Source organism: Sabethes cyaneus, chromosome 3 (assembly GCF_943734655.1).
Source record: "Sabethes cyaneus chromosome 3, idSabCyanKW18_F2, whole genome shotgun sequence".
Lineage (NCBI taxonomy): Eukaryota > Metazoa > Arthropoda > Insecta > Diptera > Culicidae > Sabethes > Sabethes cyaneus.
In genome coordinates this window covers 180,079,534-180,105,297 of record NC_071355.1, presented here as the reverse complement: position 1 = coordinate 180,105,297, position 25,764 = coordinate 180,079,534, and the positions used below count along the sequence as shown (strand labels likewise).

Genomic DNA, 25,764 nt, shown 5'->3' with positions numbered 1-25,764 from the left:
AGCCGACATATCTTGACTTCAATTCATGAGGTGACTAACCTTTTAGATAAACCTCAACATTTCGGTCGGTATGTACTTATATATAACTTTCCTGGTCCGAAATAGCACCTGTACGACATTTTAACTGTACCAGCAGCAGTTGTACTCGAAGAGCAACTCTGCCAATGTAAATATACGCCCTCGCTCGTTGTGTCACTCCAAATGGGGAAGTCATTACGGTGTATACGGTCTACGCAGACTCGTCGAGATGCCTACCAAGCAAGGTATGAATGATGCGATTCACTGTTCCATGAAGACCACGTACATAGCTACATGTGTATATGCGCTTTAGATGCAGCAGCACTCGGTAGGATTTGAACTTTTACCGAACAAAGCACCGACGGATTTCTTGCGGAACCGCACCGCAACCGGTGCGGTGATCTGATCAGCAATCGCAACCAACCTACGAACGAATGCATTTCTCCGGCAGGCAACACATCATCTATTATACGTTGTTATACCATGAATCGGTAAAGATCACTCGGCGTAGTTCATTCAGAGTAGCAGTAGGTATGCTTCTGTGTGTACGGAACTGCACCAAGCTCACACCACTCACATACTCGACAGCGCATACCCACACAGCACATCGCGCAAACACCAGCAATGTGACAACCGAAGCAAGTCGAAAAGAGTTGCACACACCGTAGTCTGTGATCTGGAGCTTCGCTGGCTGTAGCGTTCTGTCCTGTCGCGGAGGAAAACTTCCGGAAGATTGGAAAAGTTGCCTCATACCGTGTTTTCACGACCTGCAATTTCAAGGTCTTTTTCGGACGTGTGAGTGTGTCAATCGGAATTGTCTTCTTGTACCGAAACGAAAGTAACAAAAGAATTCGTGCGGTAATCAAATTCGGTAGTGTGTCGCAAGTGGAAAAAAAATTGTCAACGTCGGAATGCACCGTTTTCGGGTGACTTTTTGCGTCGGTTTGCATTGATATCGAGTTTTCATCATCGGGAAGTGGTCGGTATTGTGAATTAAGAAGCAGGATCATGTTTTTTGTGGCCTAAAAGTGAATCAACCAATGTCCGCTTAGAACGGAAAATCCCTTCACATTTGCAGGAGCAGAAAAGAGGAGATCGGACAGCAGTGAGTGCCAGTGGAAGGTGCCGTTGCGGTGCGCTGTAGTGGTGCTATTAAGTGCGCAAACGACATCGCGACGCACGTGCACCAGTGTATTGGGTTGGTCGGTACTCGCGGCACTTAGTGTGTGTCCCAGTGCCACAAAGCCGTCGTCGGTCGTCGTCGGGGGAGATCAATTTCTTCTTGCTTTTTGCGCAACCAGCCAGAAATGTAAGCAAAGCAGTATATTTTGTTAGCCACTCGGTGGAGTATTGGTGGATGGGTGTGAATGAATGGAAGAAAAAATAAAAACAAACGTGATGATAGAGCGCTCATCCGGACCAATACGAGAATCGTCAAAATGAAAACAAACCAATAATACCGGTTGGTGGTGTTAAGTTGTTCTTTAGTGAGTTTAGTGATTTCTTGCAGCCGGAAAATTGGTATATTTGAGTGCCTTCCGTCGCTAGGGTACCCAAGGTGCAGCGACAAAGGTTGAAAGTATTTTAAAAGTGGGAAATCAATATTGTAATATTGAAAAGTGAGCATATTCAAGTGAAAAATGAAGGTAGGAAGAAAAATGGAGCAGAAAAAATACAAGACGAAGAAAAAGATAAGGGAAAAATGATTGCGATAAATAGCTCGAAAATGTTTTATTACGCAGTTTAAACGGATCTTCAGATGTCGACTGATTTATTATTTTGGAATCGAATGCAAATTATCAAATTGTACTGAACTAACTCTAACAAATAACGTAATTTTGTGTCCATTCGATTTATGTATATCAAACTTAATGTGACGGTTTGCCATTTGTGGTTAACTGCGACTGCTCATATTTTCAATATGTACTAATTATAATATTTTTACATGAACGTAGCTAAGGGGGAAAACGGGTTAAAATTTCAACTACAGTTTCGTCGTCCCGTTAGTAAAGCCAGCTAGATTTAACTTCTCGTTCGGTGGTGACTACAATAGACGAGGGAAGAGGCACAATTTGTGTCTAAAAATAACTCAGTCCGCCAGTGTTGGTGGAGTTTGAAATACATCGCGCACCTAACAAGGGGGTTGTAATGCCTCCTTGTCATCTAGTCCTTTGTGGTTTAAAGGGTTAATAATATCTGCGATCCACAGAGCCTGGAGGAAATGTTTGGTTCGAATTTGGTTATAATTGATTCCTATAATAGCTTGGTTCGTACCGTGGATTCCTCAGATTAGGTAAAGAAGAACGTTATGCAAACTTAACAGGCCTTGCTTCAATGAACTTCCCTAATTTTTCACTCATTTTCCTTCACGTTCTATCACGCCCTGCAGATACTATCATCACTTTTCATTAATTACTTTCTACTACTGTTCCACTTTGTCTATTAGAAAGAATCATCATAAATATAAGAGGCTTATGTCTGTCGCCAAAACGAGGGGCGCGATATGTATTTTCGTGGTAATAATCGCCCACATTAAGCAAAGACTCAAACCAATCATAGCAGATTACATTCAAGACGAGCAAAAGTAACGTAGTTGCACTTCATAGAGTTACGTAGCGTACCTCCAATTTGCTCTCAATTAGACGCGAGGCGACGCGCGGTGTTTACAGCTAGTACCTGTAGCTAGAAACTGTAGTTTTGTATCTTCATCAGTCTAAACCGATTCATTGTTTTCCACAAAAAACATTTCCTTTGCTGGTCCTGCAAGCTGCCCTGTTGTTTGCCGCAAATTTGTTATTATTCTCATGATTCCCTCTTCCCCCTACGTAACAACAAGTTCAGAAAACTCAACCCTTCTCCGTGCCCTTTCTGCATTACGCGGTACGAAGCCTTTTATTCTGTTTCTTCAGGGTGCATCGGCTTGAAAACTGTGCAAGTAGTGCATTCCAAGGTAACTTTTCCCAATCATGTGCATTACTCATTAATGTATTAAAACTTGATAAAACACAATTACATTTACATTTATTCATTTACATCATCGGACAACAGGGTCTACATGATAATACTAAAACATTGCATACGATCAGTCAAAATTAATAAAATTATAGATACGATTTCTAAAACAGTTACACGTAATACAAAAATCAAACAAATGATACACATTATTGAATATAGCACACATTGCTCTAATTGGTACATATTGACCATAAGCCGTCCGATGAAAAGTCAGGCGTATAGGGGAGAGTCGTCAACAGTGAGACAACAGGAACAGTGAGACATCGGGAATAGCTTCGCCATAAAACATACAAGGTCCATGATATTTTCCTGCAAAGTAAAGTTTGTGTATCTATATCACATAATACAGTTTGAAAAAAAATTGTTAATTTTTTAGTATATTTTTCAACAAATGTCGTTTTTGGGGGGGTCAAAGTAAATTTTATTGCGATCATTTTCAGGTGATTTTTAACGGCAAATCGCATAACAAATCCAAATTAAATTTACTACATGGCATCTCATAGGAATGAGAGATAAAAATAAAACATAAGACCATCGAATTGTTTGCTAACACCACTATTTCACTATTTCTTATAAAATATTCCTGTTGTGAACAGTGAGACAAACAGATATGGGTAATTTTCAAAAAAAAAATTTTGTGTTGAATTGTAAATCAATCCATATAAATTGATTGTAAATGAGTTCTGAAGTGTAAGTTGAAGGTCAGATAACCAGGATTGGACCTTTATATGAATATAAATGTAGATGTGAGAAAAATCGGAATTTTCTATAATGCACAACAATAATGTATCCTTTGTGCACAAAATAAACAGTACGACCTCTAAACTATTCGTTGTAACCAAAAAATATGGTTTAAGTTTAATTCTTATATGTGTCTGAGTATTCAATACTCGTTGTCTCACTCTTCCCACCTACTGGGGAACAGTGAGCCAAAAAGACACCTTCACATTTGCGTTTGTAACTATTTTATCTTTTAACCAAAAGGGCTGAAACTTTTTTTCAGACAACTAGAAGGATATACCTTTCAAATGGATTGGAGACCTCGTTAGTAACTATCACCAAAAAATTTTTAAAATTTTTGAAAAAAAAGTGTCTCACTGTAGACGTCTCTCCCCTAAAGTTTCTGGATCGTAGAGGTCTTGCAGCTGCATTTATATCCACTTGCGCCAAGAAGTTGGGTGCGTCTATTTCACCATAAAGCAATTTAGCGATAAATATAGCACGCGTGCAGTTTCTTCTATTAGCCAAGGTACCCTTGCTTAACAATCTACAACGACTTTCGTATGGGGGGAGCTCAAACGGGTTAGCCCATGGAAGGAATCGCAATGCTAATCTTATGTACCTTCTTTGTACAGCCTTAATCCTTGTAGACCACGTTGTAGTATAAGGACTCCAAACTACTGCAGCTGTTTCGAGAGTAGACCGAACTAACGAGTAGTAAAGTGATCTCATACAATAGGGGTTACGGAAATCCTTCCCAATTCTCATGATGAATCCCAAGTTTTTGTTTGCTTTCGGACAATGTAGCACTGGTGGCACTGGAAAGTCAATTCGGTATCCAACAACACCCCAAGGTCCTTCACCACTGTTTCACGCTGAATTGGCGGGCTATTAATAGTGTAGCAGTAGGCTAAAGGCGATTTTTTGCTCGTAAACGTAATTACCGTACACTTTGCCACGCTAATAGTCAGATGGTTGCACATGCACCATTCGAAAAACAAATCGACTAACTGTTGAAGCCGCGCGCAGTCCTCCTTCGACCGTACGACGGAAAAGATTTTCAAGTCGTCAGCATACAGAGTTCGACAACCAACTGGAAGCGCTAGGCAGACGTCATTGAAGAAAAGCGAGAATAACAGCGGTCCCAAATTACTGCCTTGCGGTACACCCGACTTAATCTGGAACTCCTGAGACTTGAAGTCTCCAAGCTTTACTGATAAAAAGCGGTTGGAGAGGAACGATGTTAGCCAGCGTACGAATGAATCAGACGCTCCCAGGCATCTTAACTTTGCTAAAAGCAGACGATGGTTGACACGATCAGAAGCGGCTTTAATATCAGTGTAAACAGTATCCACTTGAGCTCCGTTTTCAATATTCCGGATGCAGAATGAAGTGAATTCGACCAAATTTGTGTTAATTTAACGGCCAGGATAGAGCCCGTGCTGATCAGCCGAGATGTAACAAGTAACATTACGCTGATTAGTTCAATCTATAATGTAGAATTAGCAAAATTTGGCTTCATTTTTCCGGTGATATTCTGGTTTGTTCACGTTATAGGTAGCAGCTGAACTGTAAAAAAAGCCCTGGGTATAAACGTCTTTAACACTTAACCCTTTTTCTATATCGACCAATTTCGCATCCGGTTATTAGGGTATGGGACAATGGCGGGTTAGTGCAACGATGTTTCAAAATTTAAATTCACTGAAACTTTTCGCTTTGCTGCGGTCCATATTCTATTGTGAATTTCAACGAAGTTAGCTTTTCTATAATCTTTCTTGAGATTCCTTTTGATTATAGCCCAGTATCTCAATGGGCCCGCAGTTCGGGGCAATTTGGTAACATCTTTGAATAAAATCAAGTTTTTCAGTTCTGAGCAGCCGCATTTAGTATAGTGAGCATTTGCTAAATTCGGCCATAACGGGCTAAATATTAGGGGGTTGTGTGCTTTTGGTAGAAAGGCAGAAGACGTTTTTAAATGCATTCCTTCCTATAGTTCTCGCCGTTGATCATTCCTGTTGTGAAATACGAAGAACTGTTCAATCCGCACGAGCAAATTGTTTGCCATACCAAGACCTTCTTTCCAAACTTTTTTGTTATGATGTTTAGAACGTCATCAGGAACGCTTGTCTCTTGTACAGCGTTAAAAAAAGCGCACCCGGAAGTGTGCTTGTGTCCATTTTGATGTACGTTTCGTCGTCCATGCACAAGGTTCATGACCTTTTCTTCGTAGAAATTTTCTGTACAGATTTAGATGCTTATAGATGCTCGTTGTTTCTTGTAGGTTAATGTTATACACTTCTTGATATTTTGCACAGTTCCGATGCTTATGCTCAATTTCTAGGCAATATTACAAACAGAATGACAACAGTACATTTAATGTTAAAAGGAGAACTGCTTTAAGGTTCTTATTCTGGTACACTTGTCAGTTCCTGCGTTGGATTTTCGGTAAATCATCTACGAGTAACGATAGCTTACAGGATAACCATTGGTGCAGAATTATTCTGCGTGTCGATATACTAATCCGAACCATATTCTTGAAATCTGCACTTATTTTGACATTTCGGCACCAACTTTTCAAAAAGGCCAATCTGCAAAATGTAAACAAACCGAGAGAGTGTTGTTTTGACGTAGGACTACGTCTTACGGCAAGTTTTGAGATAGGGTGTCATTCCAAAAAATCAAAAAATGCGAGCGTCACGAAAAATGAAAGGTTTTGAGCGCTAATAGCTCAGCGGTTTTCTGATTGATTTTCAATATTCTTACAATATTCTTCCAAGAATTGACTCAAACGAAGAAAAGTATGGATTCTTGATGTTGAACTATTGAAAAATTGAAAATAATGAACCTATGTTTTACCAGAATTCTCGCTTCGTGATTGGTTGGAAGATTCTTTACGATGATCTAAACCTATACCAATTTGATATCTGTGCTTGGGAAGTAAGCCAAAACAAGTGACAAAGTCTCCTCATTTCAACAAGATTTCTTAACACCGCGGTTCAACCTAGACCATTTTGATGTCCTTGCTTGGGAAGTACGCCAGAGAGAGTAACAAAGCCCCATCGTACCAACAGATTTCTTACGAATGCGATTAAACCCAGTCCGATTTGATGTCTGTGTTAGGGAAGTGTGTCAGAAAAAATGACAAGTTCGTTATCCCAACAGATCGCAAATTCTTTACCGCGAGACGGTTAAACCTCGGTAAATTTGATATCTGTGTTGGAAAAATGTGCTACAGCTGTAGTGTTCGGTTATAATACGACTCTGTATGAATACGCATGCTTGCCGTTTCATTAGAAGTGTAGTGAAAAGATGTGCTGTTGATAAAATAGGATTGAATTGGTAAAATTCCTTCAACGTGGGAGACCATGGATAATAAAACAATCTTTAATTTCAGAAAGGTAGCAGAAAAGCAATAGTTTGTGTTCTTGATTTTGTTAAATTGTTTTCAAATGCACAATTTTTTGAGAATTGAACGTATGCAATGTTACTACTTTGATACATGTTACATACAACGCATGTAGCATGTATATATGTTGCATATAGCATGTATACATGAAGAATCGAATGATTACAAGCATGAATACACGCCACTATCACTACAAAGAGACTTACGTAGTCCTTACTTACTTACTTAATTGGCCTAACGTCTTATGACAAGGCCTGCGCAGTATAATTTCTCCATCTGTTTCGGTCCATGGCAACTGATCTCCAGTTCCGCGGGCACCCAGTGCTCGCCAGATCTCGCTCCACCTGGTCTTGCCACCTCGCTCGCTGTGCCCCTCTTCGTCTTGTTCCTACCGGATTTGATGCGAAAACCATTTTTGCAGGATAGTTGTCCGGCATTCTAGCAACATGTCCTGCCCAACGTATCCGTCCAGCTTTAACCACTTTCTGAATACTTGGTTCGCCGTAGAGACGCGCGAGCTCGTGGTTCATTCTTCGCCTCCATACACCGTTCTCTTGCACTCCGCCAAAGATGGTTCTTAGCACCCGCCGTTCGAAAACTCCGAGTGCTCGTAGGTCCTCTTCTAGCAATGTCCACGTTTCGTGCCCGTAGAGGACAACCGGTCTAATTAGCGTTTTGTACAGTGTGCACTTTGTACGGGGGCTCAGATTGTTCGACCGCAAGTGTTTGTGGAGTCCGTAGTAGGCCCGACTTCCGCTGATACTACGTCTTTTAATCTCACGGCTGGTATTGTTGTCCTCTGTTGCCAGCGAGCCAAGGTATACGAACTCGTCGACTACCTCGAACTCATCCCCGTCGATTACCACGGTGCTGCCCAGGCGAGCCCTGTCGCGCTCGGTCCCGCCCGCCAGCATATACTTCGTTTTAGACGTATTTATCTGCAATCCAATCTTCTCTGCTTCGCGTTTCAGTCTGGTGTACTGATCTTCCACCGCCTCAAATGTTCTGCCGACAGCATCCACGTCGTCAGCAAAGCAGATAAATTGACTGGATTTATTGAAAATCGTGCCCCGCATTTCGATCGCCGCTCGCCTTATAACACCTTCAAGCGCAATGTTGAATAGCAGGCAGGAAAGACCATCTCCTTGTCGAAGTCCCCTGCGAGATTCGAATGGGTCCGACAATCCACCCGAGATTCTCACACAGCACTGGATCCCATCCATCGTAGCCATGATAAGTCTAGTAAGCTTACCCGGAAAGCCGTTTTCGTCCAAAATTTTCCATAGCTCTTGTCGGTTTACGCTATCATATGCGGCTTTGAAATCGATAAACAGGTGGTGCGTGGGGACTCGGAATTCGCGGCACTTCTGGAGGATCTGCCGCAGGGTGAAGATTTGGTCTGTTGTAGACCGACCCTCCATGAAGCCGGCCTGGTAACTTCCCACAAATCTATTGGCTATTGGCGATAGTCGATGAAAGAGGACTTGGGACAGCACTTTGTAGGCGGCATTCAGGATAGTGATGGCTCGGTAGTTCTCACAATCCAGCTTATCACCTTTCTTGTAGATAGGGCAGATAACCCCGTCTTTTCACTCCTCCGGTAGTCGTTCCGTATCCCAAATGTTGACAATCAATTGATGCAGACAGCCGGCCAACTTGTCCGGGCCCATTTTAATAAGTTCCGCTCCAATGCCATCCTTTCCCGCTGCTTTGTTGTTCTTCAGCCGCTGGATGGCTTCTTTAACTTCCCTTATCGATGGGGGTGGCACATCTTCGTCGCTTGCTGCACCAATGTGGTCACTTCCTCCGCTATCATGGTCTTCCGCCTGCACGCCATTCAGGTGTTCATCGTAGTGCTGCTTCCACCTTTTAATCACCGCACGGTCATCAGTCAAGATACCTCCATCTTTATCTCTGCACATTTCGGCCTGCGGCACGAAGCCTTTGCGAGATCCGTTGAGTTTCTGATAGAACTTCCGTGTGTCGTGAAAGCGGTACAGCTGTTCGAGTTCTTCGCACTCCTTCTCCTCTTGGTGGCGCTTCTTTTCCTTGAAGAATCGGGTTTGCTGCCTCCGCTTCTGTTTGTATCGCTCCAAATTCTGACGGGTGGCTCTACGCAGCATTTGTACCCGCGCTGCGTTCTTCTCATCCAATATCTGCTGGCATTCCTCGTCAAACCATTCGTTACGTCGATTCGGTGCCACACTGCCTAGGACGTTCTCCGCTACGCTGTTAATGGCTGTTTTCACGGCATTCCAACAGTCTTCAAGAGGGGCTTCATCCAGCTCTCCCTCTTCCGGCAGCGCGGTTTCGAGCGATAACGCGTAGTTTTCGGCGACCTCTGGTTGCTTCAGTCGCGCTAGATTATACCGTGGCGGGCGGCGGTATCGTATGTTGTTCACAACAGATAGTTTTTGACGTATCCTTACCATCACTAGGTAGTGATCCGAATCAATGTTAGCGCCCGGATAGGTTCTGACATCGATAATGTCTGAAAAGTGCCGACCATCTATCAGAACGTGGTCGATTTGTGATTCTGTCTGGTTGGGTGATCTCCAGGTGTACCGATGGTAGAGGTTATGCTGGAAGAAGGTACTACGTATGGCCATGTTCTTGGAGGCGGCGAAGTCGACAAGTCTTAGGCCATTTTCGTTCGTTTGCGGGTGGGCGCTGAACCGTCCAATCACCGGTTTGAATTCCTCCTCCTGACCAACCTGAGCATTACAGTCCCCGATGATAATTTTGACATCATGTCTTGGGCAGCGGTCGTATTCACGCTCCAACTGCGCGTAGAATTCGTCTTTGTCATCATCGGTACTTCCGAGGTGAGGGCTGTGCACGTTAATTATGCTTATATTGAAGAATCGGCCCTTGATTCTTAATCTGCACATTCGGGGGTTGATCGGCCACCACCCGATCACCCGCTTCTGCATCTCGCCCATCACTATAAAAGCTGTGCCCAGCTCGTGTGTATTGCCGCAGCTCTGGTAAATGGTATGACCATCTCTATACGTACGTACCATCGTTCCTTTCCAGCATACCTCATGCAGCGCTACGATGTCGAACTTGCGGCTCTTCACTTCTTTAGAAAGCACGTGGGTACTTCCGAGGAAATTTAGAGACCGACAGTTCCATGTTCCTAATTTCCAATCGTTAGTCCGTTTTCGTCGCCTGGGTCTTTGCCGATTGTTCCGATTAGAGTTATTATTATTACTTACGGAGTCCATTGCTTTGGTTTTTTTAGTGGTTCAGGCTTGCAAAGCCCGCAACCAACCCCACAGTATCGCCGGAGGGCCAACGTAGCTCGAAGGAGCCCTCCTCCCCTGTCAGCATACGACCTTGGTTTCCACCGGGGTTGGTTACCCGATCTCCACCCGAGGTTGCTCGTATCCCGGCTGGTACCACGAGCAGGTTGGGGTAGGAGTTGCTAGGTAAGAGGCTGTGAACCACTGTGGGGTCTATTTTATACCCAGTGCACAAGGCACCGATGGTACGCATTACCAAGCCATTTACCAGCCACTTACGTAGTCCTGCGTCACTTGTATATGCGGTCGTGTCTTGTACACAACCCCTCTGATTTTTTGCTAGACAGCATTGGGAAAGAACCCCTCACTTGGTATTCGCAAGCAAGGTCGTGGAAGACCAGCCAAAATTATGGACGCAGAAGGACATCGTTCTCTTTCTAGTTTCGTCAAAAACAAGCCCTCTGGTTTGGCTATCAATTAAGCTGTGCCAGACGAAGGTTTGAAGAAAATTTTGATACCGTTTCTACAAAAACATCATGCAGATGGATAATACGTGTTTTGGCCGGATAGAGCATCATCGCATTATGCCAAAAATCACAATCGTTCCTAAATACCCATTCGATTCCATTTGTACCCAAAAACCACGACCCGAAAAATCTGTCTCAGTGCGCCCAATCGAAGATTTATTCGGGATTTTGAGTTCCTTGGTGTACAAAAATAACTGGAGAGCCACGAATTGCAAACTGTTGATTGGTAGAATCAAGAGATGCATTTGTAAAGTTGGCATGACGGCCGTACAACGTTCCTGTTCGGATATCAAACGGAAGCTTAGCCGCACAGCCGATTACGGACCGTTTTCAAATGTGCACTAATTTTTTTCAACAATGGATAATGTATCTTTAATTTCGGTAAATCAGAACTTCTTCATGTATCTTTGTCTTTTTTGACAGCTTGAGAAAAAAATTCCACGATTTTAGTTGTCATGCGTTACTTGACAAAACAAATATTTGTGTACTTTCTGTCCTGAAGATGCAGGGATACCCTTCGAAACGTCGACTTTATACCGAAAATAAATATTTTTGAACGCAATCCGTGATCAAAAACTAACCCAAATTTGAAATTAGGAGAATTTTAATAAATTGTAATTTTTTATGTCAAGGAAATCCAATATTTTTTATTAGTTTCAAAGTTACTCCCGGATACTGTTGCGCAATCGCACTATCTCTGGTGGCGCAGCTGTCTACAACAGTGTACGACGTGGTCAGTTCGATAATGGTGATAAAATTCATTCAGCTTCTTAAAATCACAGCAGTATTGGATTCTCCTGTACGTTTTCCACTGTGAGTGCTTCCACCACATGGCTAGCTTGGAAACAGAAATCAAACCAATACCATTCCTGCCGGGCGGGCAGACTGTAGTACTAGATTAGAAGTCTTCTATCGACTTGCGCACGCGTACACACTAGCCAGCAGTAGGTAGAGTAGTCAATCTTCCGTGACCGTAAGGAAGTTTTTTTTTCTACTCTGTTTTGGCTTCTTCCCATGATCACTCAACCGAACCTATTTGTCAGCCAACATTCCGACTTTCAATGAATGGTGTATTGATTGTTGTGCGTGCGTTCGACACGGGTGTGTTGGTATTATATTGATTAATGGAAGTAAATTTATTTGTTTTGTTGAAGTCGTTCGTACGCGCATCTTCTGCCTGCAGCATCCAATCCAGTAGCAAGCAGCAATCTACGCTGTTAAGGTTTAAGGAGGCTCGCTCAATTTAATTACAGACATGAGCGTTGATTCTGTTTGTATTATGATTTGGTTTTTTGCTATTCAGTTACGTACAAAAGCTTTTTTGAGCACGCATTTTGACTATGACGAATTAATTTAAACGTGAAATAAGATAAAGATAAAGAGTTGATAATCAATTTAAAATGTCCATATAAAATTATTAAAGTATTATACATACTATAATGATTGCAATCAATAAACTTAATTTATTGACGTAGAAGCAGCTTTGACAGAATATTGTGAGTGTAACATAAAAATCTAATCTGTGATCGTGTTATTGCTCGGCAAGCTCTTAACAAATACGCAAGACATTTACATCAATCGACTAAAATTTTTCGAGATAATTAAGTGTTGATTCATACGTAGTTAAATTGATTACTGAAATATGCATTGTGAAAAATATGACTATTTTCGATCAGTGGATGTCTTGTCTTTTCTGAGATACTATCAATACGTTTCTTTCATTACTTTCCTCTAGCGTTCCCTTCAACGATTGTAAAAAGATACCGTTATAAAAAAAATTAAAAGTCTAACCTCATTGCAAAGACAAGAGAAGACAAGAGGTTAGTCTATTAAAAATTGCTACTCTAGTTAACATTATTAGGCACAATCATATTACCGTGCTTAATTTAATTAGAACTTTCTAGGCGGAAATCTTCCACTGAATGTAAGCTAAACCACAAATTGTTTACAGAACACACAGCAGTTTCGCAGCAACCCTGTTCGGATCTCTCGCTTTTTCTTCCGGTTAACCGCATCTCGCGGCAGTAGAAGTGATCCTCGTCTTTTGCTTAATGTGTGAAAAGATTCATGATAAGCAGATATATTTATAGTGTGTTTTAGCGCGAATTACGCAAGTGGCTAAATATATATGACTGTAGAAAAGGAATCGGAAGAAATGTGTCAACAGATCGGATGAGTGTGAGAGTGAGCAAGAGTGGGAAGTGAAATAATTTCTGCTAATTTCTGTGCATGGAGGCATCGTGATCGTACCCGGTATAATCGTGAACTGAGTGGTAATTAATCGCAGATCTCATTGAGAGCGTTGGTGATTTGACGTGAATACGCGTCAAGCCGTGCCGGAGGCACGTGTGGCACAGGAGCTATCGAATCATCATTTGAAGCATCCGTGTAAGGCTTAGAGTACCACCGAGTAGTCCCGTTGCCCTTTAGTTGACAATCGTATGCTGCAAGAGTTCGACGTAATCCGCCATTACAGCCCTTCGCAAGAATGTAAGTCAAAATTGGACACTTAAAATGCTATCAGCGTGAAGCCCCGATCAAGTGTGACCCCTTTTCGTATCGTTTTGAAATCGAATCGACCTTCGGTCAATTGGCAATTTTGCCGAATCGCGCAAAAATAAACCTTCAATTCGAGTGCCGTGCTGTGCACGGTTTACGAAAGTGTAACGACTAATATTGTTATTTGATGTCGCGATCATATTGCGGCGTAAAGAAGCGTGCCTGCGCCGTTAACATGCTGCGTACCCCACGTACCCCCATTGGGTTTCCTTTTTTTTTGCTGCGTGTGGTTTTAATGTTTGAAGCAGCCATAGGGGGGCACACACAACTGGTCAATCGGCGTTTTAGCGAGCTGTTTGTATTCAGGTCACCGCACGAATTGCCGTCGGTTTATTGCCACTTGTTGACGATATTTGTTTAGTCTTTGATTTCTGCTGCCCTTGTGGAAGTGTCGTTTGACACATTGTACATGCATACATCTAGGGATGATTTTATGTGCCAAAAGCATGCGACAATTGCGGCGTTGTGAGGTGTAAGCAAAATTTGATAATCAGCTACATGTATCATTTAAAATCATAAACATGCCATATATGGAATGGTTCCACTTATTGTTTGCAGTTTTCTTGCACACGTACAATATTGACGAAATATTGACTCATGATTCCATGAATAAGATTATACTTTATTGTAACTTTGTTGATTCCAAGTACAAACCATTCATGCTTCGGAGCTTCTTTAATTCATTTTATGAAATACCTAAGTTACTGTTTTCTACATTGAGAATAATAGGATATAAGTTTAATTTTTTTTTTATAAAATCAATTGTCTGTGGGCACTACAGCCTAAAGAACTCGAGAAACGAGTGTTCGAGCGGATTTAACGCTTCTGCACGAAATTGAAATGGAATTTCCGAAAATCGGCAAAAAATTTTGCTTTCGTTTTTGTCGTTCGATTCGCAGGTTTTTGCATGGAAAATAATAACGTTTCATATACACTAACAAGCAAGAATAGATTTGGTTTTCACGTTTAAACTTTAAGTAAAAATGCTTAAAACGCATATTTTTTGCACGATTTGTTCCTGCTTTTTCCTCTAGTTACGCAAAGCAAATATCAAACAAATACGTAATATATTTTGTTCATCTACTTTTTATTTTCACGTCATCCACCGCCATACCGCCACAAAACTGCTGCCGCACCACCGCACCGCCACAAACCCACCGTCCCGCCACCGCTACAAACTCGCCAGTTTATCAAATTACAAACTATGAAGTGTTAAAGTTCAATATAAGAAGAAAAATTTATTGTAATTTATTGTAAAGCACGAAGCGGTGAAATTGAGATCTGACAACGTTACTTTCAAATGCAAATCATCACTTAACAATGACGCAATGAAGATTCAATTTCGACTGAAGTAGTGCCGCTTTGCTTGAAAGATGGCTTCTCTCAGCGTCGGTGAAGTGGGTTTCACTTCATCGTGACGATCGATTTAAAGAGGGGTCAATCCCGATGTAGTGGTTAGCATTCATGCCTCTCACGCCGAGGACCCGAGTTCAAATCCTAACCCCGCAGAAGTCACGCATGACCCAAGCTGTTAAAGTGACTATAATCAAACAAAATAAAATCCCTTTTAAAGTTTTATTTGAACTTTTCAACAAATACTGACTAGAAGGCTAGCAACTTCGAATGCAAATGAACTGAAAAGGAGTAACATTTTATACAATCTACCAATCTAGGTTATAGTTAATCGATTTAGCATCTACAAGCCATGCCTGACTTTCAATCGTCGTCAGTTGAAACAATCAGCCGCATCAATTGAAGCTTGCTTGAAAGGTTCTGTTCAACAAACTAAACGAGTCGCTTAATGTGCGAAGCGAAGGTATGACAAGATTAGTTTCCTTTAATTTTTATAACGGTAGTTTTTTACAACGAACGGAGCGGACGGTAATGTTACGAAGATGTTGATAGGATCTACACTGGGTTATTTCCAATGGAGAACCATGGAAACAGGTAGACTTGTTAAAACGCTATGTTTTGTTACGAATTTCTTAAACAATTGCACCTTATTGGTCTGCTCAAAAGGAATTTGAAATTTCTGCCCCAACATTCTAACTTTTAACTGTGTACTCTAGATAAAACTTTTAATAAATATGCATAGGTAAATACCGTAGACCTCCGTTCGTTTGACGGTTTTTAATCTGAACACTTGTCAATTTGAACCCCGCTGGTTCGCACGACGTGCAAATTAAAAATGGTTCAAATGTCATTCTCAACATGACATCATTTGCTTTTGCAGACAATGCACATAAACACGATTTGTTTAATCAGTTTCACATTTCGTTTCGTAACGATTACTATAGAAATCCGATCGGAGAATAAAATATTCGCTGCTTTCAACTGCCAACTAAATCAAATCACCAAAACAATAACAAATTGCAGGGCGGCCAGTTCATACAAGTTTCAGCAGATTTAGGGTTGTCAGTTGTTCAAATAAAAATTAACCCCGTTAGTTTGAATGAGGAATCGTATATAGACGGAGAGAAATTTGATTCCGATGCCATGAATGAAGTCATGAAACCATGAAATGCGAATTCCTATCAAATCATAACTGAACTGCCATATCCGACAGCACAAAATCATGAATAATAGTTCATGATTTTGCGTTGTGTTGTACTGCAAGAAGCTCGTGATATCATGATTATTATTTATGGTGTATTTTCATAAATCATAAGCTATAAACCTGGAATCATGAGTCATTTTGCTCGTTTTGGAGATCAAATTTCTATCCGTGTACAGCTTAGACACTGTATTATAGATACCGCCATCCGGGGTGACATTGGGCCACGGGGGTGAGATTGTGCCAAAAACCAAAAATGTTTATTTGTGAAAATTTATTATATCTGTAGAAACTGGTGACTTAAATTCAAAATGATGATGAACATAACATATTTATTCATAACTTAGAATGGAACACAGATCATATTAGCAAACTATTTAGCCTAAACAGGGTTTCAAAGTTCGCGATCAAAAATACGCGGAAATAACGCTTGTAAAAAATGTCCCTCATAAACCAACCCAAACAAGAAATCGCATCAACTTGCTATCTTGAAGGTATATAAACTAATCATTTACAATGTTTTGAAAGGTTATTATGCGTTGGATAAGTTTTGATTACGAAAATAATATTTTTCGAAACTTTGTACTTTTCGAGCTTCACGGGGGTGAGATTGTGCCAAGCCATAATGATCGATCCAATTTGTGGATTTCACATACACAACAAAAATACGTCAGTATACACCAGCACACTCACATTATTTTCTATTGAGCACAATATTTTGACAGATTAGATTGCATCATCCATTTTGGAGCACACAGCATCATAGGTCTGCTAAATAATGTAAACTAATTTTTATTTTTTATCTGGAAATTCCAGATACTTTGAATAAACACTCTAATATAAGACGAATATATTATACCGTGTATAAACTGCCAGTTTTAAGGAGGGGGGAGGGGGGTAGGATAGACACATGTTCTGCGGCCGCGGGTTCTTGAACGAAATAATGGTTACTTTTGTTAAATAATCAAATAGGTATGCTTCCTTAGGATACACCCCTTCATATATCTCCCCCTTGTTAACCCTAGAAACTCTACTGGCTATATAAAGGCTCTCCATTGACTACGAACTCATTTTTAGTTATTTCAGACCCCTCCGGGTTATTTTCGTTCATATTTTTTATATGATGCGTTGTTTTTGGCCGGCCCCCTGCCCCTAATAGTCCACTTAGTTCATGGACGGCCCCATGTGAATTACTTTATACTGATCTTTATGTGTATTGTTTATAAACATGCTAATATTCACTGTTTAGGGTTTTAGCCTAACTTTATGTTTTTGGCACAATGTCACCCCCTAGAAGGGGTGAGATTGTGCCAAAGTTGATGCACTTCCAGTAAAATTAGGTTTCATTGTAACTAGACCATCTCTACGGTAGTTGTTAATTGAACAATTTAGTATATATTGACAGCTTCGAAATCAACTTAGTTCCTAAATTGTGTGTATACTGAGCTAAAGAACAAAAATATATACTTTTTTGGCACAATCTCGCCCCGGATGACGGTACTTGAAATGGTGGAACTGCAGAAGACTGGGTGCTCTACAGGTACTGGCTAAAGCAAAACAGTGCCTATCCGCTAGTGGAACAAAAATAAAACGTTTAGTAAAGTTTCGATATGACGCAGGCTGCAGTACACCAGCGGAAAATAAAAAAGGTGCAAATTGAGAATAGTCTTTTCTGAAACTTATCGCAGTTTGAAGATATTATGGTTTTGTTAGCTACTGCTGTGCTAATATCATGAATTCAAGCATCGTACTTTGGTCCCGCTAGTGGGGTAAAAGTGCGATTCGGCACTCGATTAGAAAAATTAAAAGTTTATTTTGGACAACACTGTCACTCCAGATGATTTATAGTTGAATGTGAAGATATTGAGCATCAATGCACCGCGATGATTCAAGATAAAAGCTATTCGTGTTGGATTGCATCAATAGCGATTAATTCATGCATGAAAAAGCGTGAGTTTTAATTTTCTGTTCTTTCGCTAAGATCTCTTATCTCAAATAGAAACGAATTGCCAGCGAATTTGACGTTTCGAATCACCTTTGAGAGTTTTTTTTAACCGAATCAGTACTTTTATGGATGAATAGCAACACTGTCTGGTGAAAGTCGGCAGGCTATGGTGGGCTGGACGCGTCGTTCGAATGCTCGACGACAGTGCGACGAAAACAGTTCTTTTCAACAACAGCACCGGTACCAGAAACGGTGGCTCAACCAGGTTGAAAGTGATTTGCGACTTCTGGAGCGACTGGGGAATTGGCAACTATTGGCCCAAGATCGAGTTGAATGAAGGCCACTGCTTGAAACAGTATGACCCATTCCGGTTCTAGGCTGCTGACGACGACGACGATATTGATAGGATTCAAACATATTGGGACTAGGTGTGAAGGGAAAAGAGCGGAAAATTAGGTAAAGGGGAATGCTTAAGAAGTTGTGTACTTACTTAGTTGGCCGTTCGTCTTATGACAAGGCCTGCGTAACGTAATTCCTCCATTTAACTCGATCCAAGTCAGCTAGTTTCCTGTTTTGCGGGCACTTAGTTCTCGCCAGATCTTGCTCCACCTGGTCACCTCGCTCGCAGTGTCCCTCTTTGTCTTGTTTCTGCCGGATTCGATGCGAACACCATTTTCGCAGCATAGTTATCCGGCATTCTAGCAACATATCCTGCCCAACGTATCCGATATCCGTGCAGCTTTGGCCACTTTCTGAATACTAGTTTAACCGTAGAGACCCGCAAGTTCGTGGACTATTCTTCGTCTCTATACACCGTTCCCTTGCATGCCATCAAAGATGGCTGTAGCATCTGCCTTTTCAAAAATCCGAATGCTCGCAGGTCCTCTTCTAACAGTGTACACATGTTATGCCCTTAGGGACAATCGCTCTATTTAGCGTTTTATACGATGTTTACTTTGTACGGAGGCTGAAATTTTTCGTTCGCATCTGCTTGTGAAGTTCATAGTAAGCACGACTTCCGATGATAATACGCCTTTTAATCTCACGGCTGGTATTATCGTCCTCTGTTTTGCCAGTGAGCCAAGGTGATAAGTCTAGTAAGCTTCCCCAAAAAGCCGTTTTCATCCAGAACTTTCCTTTCCACTATCATATGTGGCTTTGAAATCAATGAACAGGTGAGGGGTCAATCCCGGTGTAGTGGTTAGCATTCACGCCTCTCACGCCGAGAACCCGGGTTCAAATCTCTACCCCGCGGTAATTACGAATGACCCAAGCTGTTAAAGTGACTATAATAAAAAAAACTAACAGGGTGTGCTTGGGGACTCGAAATTCGTGGAACTTCAGGAGATTCTACCGCAGGGTGTATATTTGGGTCCGTTGAGAAACCGACCCTCCAAAAAGACATGAAGTGGGAAAGCACTTTGTAAGCCATATTCAGAATAGTTCCGCTCCAATACCATCTTCCTGCTGCTTCGTAATACGTAACGTCGACGGGAGTGGCACATCTTCGTAGCTTGCTGCACCAGAGAAGCCACTTCCTTCACTATCACGGACTTCCACCTGCACGCCATTCTGGTGTTGCTGCTTCCACCTTTCGATCAACGCACGGTCGTCTGTCAAAATACCTTCACCGTCCACCCTGATCTCTGCACGTTTCAAAGCTTTTGGGAGATTCTCTGAGTCTTTGATATAATTTCGTGAAAATGTATCGTGAAAATAGTACAGCTCTCGAGTTCCTCGCACTTTTTCTCCTCCAAGTGGCATTTCTTCTCATGCAAGAGTCGGGTTCGCTGTGCCCCCGCTTCTGTTTGTTTCGCTCCACATTCTGATAATTCGCTCTAAGCAGTATTAGTACCCATACTGCGTTCTTATCATCCAATATCTGCTGGCACTCCATTCGTCAAACCATTCGTTACGTCGATTTGGTGCTACACGGCCAAGGACGTTCTCCGCTACGGCAACATTCCAACAGTCCTCAACATGGGCATTCTTCCGATCGCGTGGTTTCGAGCGATAACGCGTAGCTTTCAAAGGCGGCATCCGTTTACCATCTCGGGCGCCATGCAGTGGTCCAAACAGCGAAATACGTGATCGTTTGATATAGCGCCGAAACGTTAAGTTTTTCGCATAGAGTGTCTTTAGGAACATTTCTTGGTATAACAAGCCCCATCTTGTGAGAGAAATCTTTGGGTGATTAATTTCCTTAAAAGTGAGATACGAAATTTATTTTCTCATATATTCGAGATACAGATTTGATAATTTCAGCAAAGTTGTAGAAAATATCAATGCAAACAACTTTGTCAAAGACACTATAGGCGACATCCATTTAGTACGTCAAGCAAATTTTGACCAAAATCAAACCCCCCTCCCCCCCTTGTCACATTTCGTCACACATTCGTGACCCCCTCCTGAAAAAGTACGTCACGTCACGGCAACCCCCCCCCCCCTCCATACTTCACTACAAAAAAAATTAAACATTCATTCCAACCTTTTTATTTAGAGCTATCAAATGATTTCTGCAAATAAAAAAAGGAAAATTTTTGAGCTTATAAGTCATCGATTCACGGATTTTGAAGATGAGCTTCAGAAGTCGTTGATGTGTCGTCGATTAATGTTTCGCGCATATCCACGCTCTTCACATCCATCCACTCAAATTCGTCTGATCTAGTTGAAAGAATCAGGACTTCCTGTTGACGTCTTGCAGCAACACGCCTTGGAAGAACTTTTCTGACGGATTTTGTCATTTTGTGTATTCATTCAATCGTGCAACCATTCAACACTACCTTAGATGCGAGATTTAATCCGCAAGTGGCATAAAGTCTATCCTTCAGAGAGCTTTTGAGTGAGGTGCAATATAAATTATGCCGAAAAACCTTAAAAGCAGTCATGGAACTTCGGTATGAGTTTTTGTTCATCGATTGAGTTCAGCACGAATATCAAGGAAAAACATTGCCATGGGTCTCTGGTAGCATCCCGTAGCCCTTCAAAAGTTTGTGCGACTGCTGTTTGCGGTTGCAAAAATCTTTTAGGCAGGACGGTACTAAAGCAGCTCTTCAGCGGTGTACTGTATCTTCTGTAAAGCCTTAATGGAGAGTTCATACTACATAAAATAAATGAGTCCTGTTCACACATATATGTTTAAAAAAAGCTTTCATTCAAAGAATTTAACTATTGGTTTTAAAATCCATCAGTATGTTAATTTTATAGAAGCCTTCAATAGTTGTATCCTAAAATGAAGGCTAAATTATAATTGCATGAATAAATTTTCCATTCGATTTCTTTTCATGTGACGTCACATAACTTCATACCCCCCATCCCCCCTACGTCACAAATCATCACGATTAGGTCAACCCCCCCTCCCCCCTATAAGTGTGACGTACTTTATGGATGCCGCCATACTTGTATCTCTTCATGGAAATTGTCTATGAAGCGTTATTCGTGGACAAACCCTTCAAAACAGTTTTTAAACCCTGGCTTAGTCTGGTCAACTTTTATGTGTTCATAGTGTTCTAGAAAGTTGTTTATCTTGCTAAAATCAACGTTTCTGTAGAACATTATTATACGCGATTTTCTGTGGTTTCGGAGATTTTGAGCATTTTTGGTGAAAAATAGTACTACTTTGAGCTTAAATATTTCCCAAGGTGGCAAATGGTGGCAGATCAAACAACTCCTACTTAAAACTTCACGTTTCGGCGCTATATCAAACGATCGCGTATTTCGCTGTTTGGACCACTGTGCGCCGGTAAAGTATGTTGTTCACAAAAGATAGTTTTTGACTTATTCAGCCCACGCGTGGTCCAAGTCAATACTAGCGCCCCGTTAGGTTCTGACGTCGATATTGCCTGAAAAGCGCAGATTATTTGGTCGTTCTATGATTTCATCTAGTTGGATGATTTCCAGGTGTATCGATGGTGGAGGTTTTGCTGGAAAATAGTATTATACTCATGTTTGATCATGTTCTTGGAGGCGGCGAGGCCGAGTCTTAGACCGTTTTCGTTCGTTTGCGGGAGTAGTACTTCCTACCCGCCTTCCCTGTCAGCATACGACGTTGGTTTCTACCGGGATTGATTACCCGATCTTCACCAAAGTTGTTCGTTTTCCGGTTTGTACTATGAGGAGTTGCTGGATAAGAGACTGTGAACCACTGTAGGGTCTATTTTAGGCCCATTTTAATACATAAGCTTGCCGTACTTTAATATGGGTATTTTAATATGGAACGGAAATAAGCGACACCCATCAAGTTTATAAGACTTGACATATGCTTCAAGTTGAAATACCGATAAATCTACCCTGCAGGTTCGTGATGTTTGGAAAAAGTAAATTTTAAATATGTGATAACTATACAAGGAAAGCTCCTAGGGATATGCGGTCTTCTGTAGAAACGTGTGTTTTGAGTTTTCGGGTAATTCCCTTGAACGATGTATTCGTGTAAAACGCAACTACTAAACTGAAGTATCAAAACTAATTTTTAATAAACTTCCTAACAATATGGTCAATAACTCTGTACTTGATGGAAATAAAAATATCATTTCCTTAGAAAAGTTACTTGTTTTTCTATCATCTACAACTTTGCTGAAGCAACCATGTCTCTATCTCATAATAAAAAAATAGTTAGTTTTTATATTTTAATCGTACGCAGTAAAACTAACTATTGATAATTTCAGATTATTTGGAATATTGATACGAATAGTGTTCAGCTATTGCTGCAGACGACAATACGAACACCACGAAACCGAAAGTTCCAATCGACGAAACCTTACCTTGCGACACCCAAATTATAGCCGAGAATATCTTCGCGATTTGCCTAAGCAATATGATACATGAATGTCGACATTGAAGGTTATATTTTTCTAATCCAAATTATACTTGATTTCAAATTCCAATTTCAAATCCTACCCGAAGCTATTGATTTTCAGCTGATTGAGTTTTTGTGCTCTATATCTAGCCGATGCCGTTTTGATAAACAACATTTTTCGTTCGTTTTGGTTGAGCTTGAGCTACGCGTTGTGATGCAAACACTATCACCTATGCGCTATGCATTGGCACAACCACTATTCTCTGTCAATAATCAAACAACAAACCACCCGGCTCACTGGACGTGCGATTTTGCATAGAAATACCGTCTGAATAGACGGGCATGTGACTGTCTGCCGTGAAGGTACACACCGCCTCATCCACACGAATGACATTAGCAAAGTCCCGAAGGCTATCCCGAACGCCGCAAATTAGTTTTGCTGTCACTACGATGCGAAAGTTGCTGTTGTGATGAGCCACTGCAATCCGGATAACCATCATTACGACGTTGACGTGCCGCCCGCGAATTTCTACGAATACTAATTGTTTCTTTTAACTGATGTTCAGTAGACACTATCACGCTGCCATTTGAAGCAGTTGCAACTTTTCCTCTAGCTAGCGTGTAGCTGGACATATAGGTGGACCAAATGGGAACGAGAAGCTCACCGTTCGTTGTTTATGCATACAGATCGACTTCAGTGGTCTGCCGGTTCAGTGCTTCAATCTGAGGATTGTAGATTGCTTGATATCGCGGAAAACAATAGACGCTTCCCGGGTGGTCTTGGGAATTCATAAAATTTCTAATGAGTTGACAGCGTTTCACGCTGACATTGGGGTTAGACGATTAACGATCCAAAGTAGTTTGCATTGGCATCAAGATTTGCAAAAACCCACGCCAATTTTAATTAACCGAAAAGAAGATAAAATCTCGTTGGTGCTTTATACTACAAACTCTCGACCTGGCGTAGTTGACATCGTTTTTGCCAACTTCGTTGGTGGTCTTAATTCAATGTCCCGATATCTTGAATGACACTTAATTTTAAGGTGAGTGTGACGCTCTCACGGTACTTTCAGTGTACACTACGGAAAACCACTTTCTGCATATTCATATTGCAACATAATTTCATTTCTAATGGTCGTCTACAGGCAAGACTTAATCAGAAGAAATTTTCGTTGGCTGCTTATTAAACTGTCATATCGGATCCGATCGAGACGCCAGGCACTATCTACCCGCAGCTGTCGTCCACGATATGCACTAGAAGATCTAATTACAGATTAATGTGCGATTAATTAAAATTACTCTTGATAGTCGGATGTAGCTGGACGTAAACTTTCCACGCTACATTCATTAGTCATCGGAATCCACAACCGCATTGCTAAGTCTCATACAGCTCGCAGTGCTGCGGAATTTACTCACTTGTCCTTCCCTCCCCCCAGGCAGGCTGGCTACAGGTGGCTCTACGCCGTCTTTGGGTTTGATTACTACTATAGCAGTCTCGGCGCCTCATCATTCTAGCCGCGAGTAATCAACAGTTCAGCTCTGATTCAAGCTCACCCACCGCCCCAAACCTACCCACGATGGGGTAGGACGAAGCACGTCCAATCGAATCACGCTCGACATACTTTACCTGTCTCGTGGTCTGTATAGTAACCAGTTCGAAAACAGAGAAGCCTGCCCTGTCACCGTCTTCGTCGTAGTCGTCGCCGTCGACATCGGCGTCACTTTGCATCGAGACATCATTATCATCATTGCTGTTTTCGCGCCAACTGAGCGGGCCTGGCCAACTGAGATGGAATGCTGAAATGCAAATTCGATTCTATGATTTATCATCGGGCAGCTCGCGGCGATGGACGACTTCCAGTGGCTTCTATAAACCTGTATACACAAACCGCTTGGCAGATGGCGGCGGGCGGACGAGGAAGATCCGATCGTTATAAATCAATTTACAGGTGCTTGGATAATTAATCTTTGAAATTCAGCTACTGCGTTGGTTAGAGGATTTTAAGCGTAGATGCATGCTAAAGGGATTAAAGATTTTATGACGAAGAATATAAGAATGCAAAAGTAACTTCCCCCGAACTTTTAGTTCTGGCCTTTGAATCATCAGAACCGGATTTATTCCCGAAATCCGCTTACAATATTCACATGTTTTCCCAGGATACGTGCAATTATTTCTCTCACAATTTTAAAACGATAAAAAAACTTTCAATATTTATATATTTCAATATATAAAGAGTGATTAGTTGGAGATTCATTTTTCAAACTTTTGCTCCAAATAGCATAAAAAGTGTCAAAGTATAATAGTTCAATTTGCATTGTAAATTTATTATGTAGAAAGATATATACCCGAAATTTTGTGCTCTGTAAAAATGTGTTTCGAAAACTTAGACTTAGACTATTTTGAAAGCGTTATAGTCAGCCTAGTGAGTGAGCCATTCTAGTTACGGTGTAAAAATTTATAACAAATTTTACTCTGGCGGACATCGAATCATCGATCCCCAGGGTACATACAGATCCTCTCTTGGCCTAAAACCGAATAAAATACAGTTCGTTTATGAACGGAATAGACTAAACCTCGTATTTTTAGTCTTGACCTTGAAATGCGGTCAAAGAAACGGTGGTTCTACAATTGATGAAGGGACGATAAGGGAAAGTAATGAAAAGTTTTTGAATATGGAGTGGAAAGAGTGGAAAGATGAGGTAGGGGGTTATTGGTAGCTTCGTTTAACAAGTTGTCGTTGTGACTCCTACCTTTTGTCCAATGCTGGAAGCTGCATGGGTCGAGCTATAATCAGAGATTATAACCGGATTCGAACCCACAACACCCGCCAGGGCATGTGGCTCGCTGGTACTTGTACCTTTGAACCCAAGAGGCGCTGGTTCACCATTTGGTTTCCCACGTTCCCTGCCAACAATTATGTACGTTTTGGTAGTGTCAATGGCAAGCCTCAATCTCGTTGCTTCCATTTTAAAAGGTCTA

At 41.4% G+C, this 25,764-nt stretch overlaps 1 protein-coding gene across 4 annotated transcripts in view; it reads left to right on the top strand.

Moving 5' to 3' along the window:
* The first annotated feature begins 703 nt into the window (after positions 1-703).
* LOC128743995 (dual 3',5'-cyclic-AMP and -GMP phosphodiesterase 11) overlaps positions 704-25,764 on the top strand; it is a 221,272-nt gene continuing 196,211 nt past the window's right edge. The window contains exons 1-3 of one of the 4 annotated variants that reach the window (XM_053840722.1): positions 704-1,327; positions 12,667-12,751; positions 12,883-13,421. The gene's annotated coding sequence lies outside the window, so the exon portion shown is untranslated. The remainder of the gene's footprint in view (positions 1,328-12,666; positions 12,752-12,882; positions 13,422-25,764) is intronic. The other 3 variants (XM_053840724.1, XM_053840721.1, XM_053840725.1) reach the window with 3 other exon arrangements.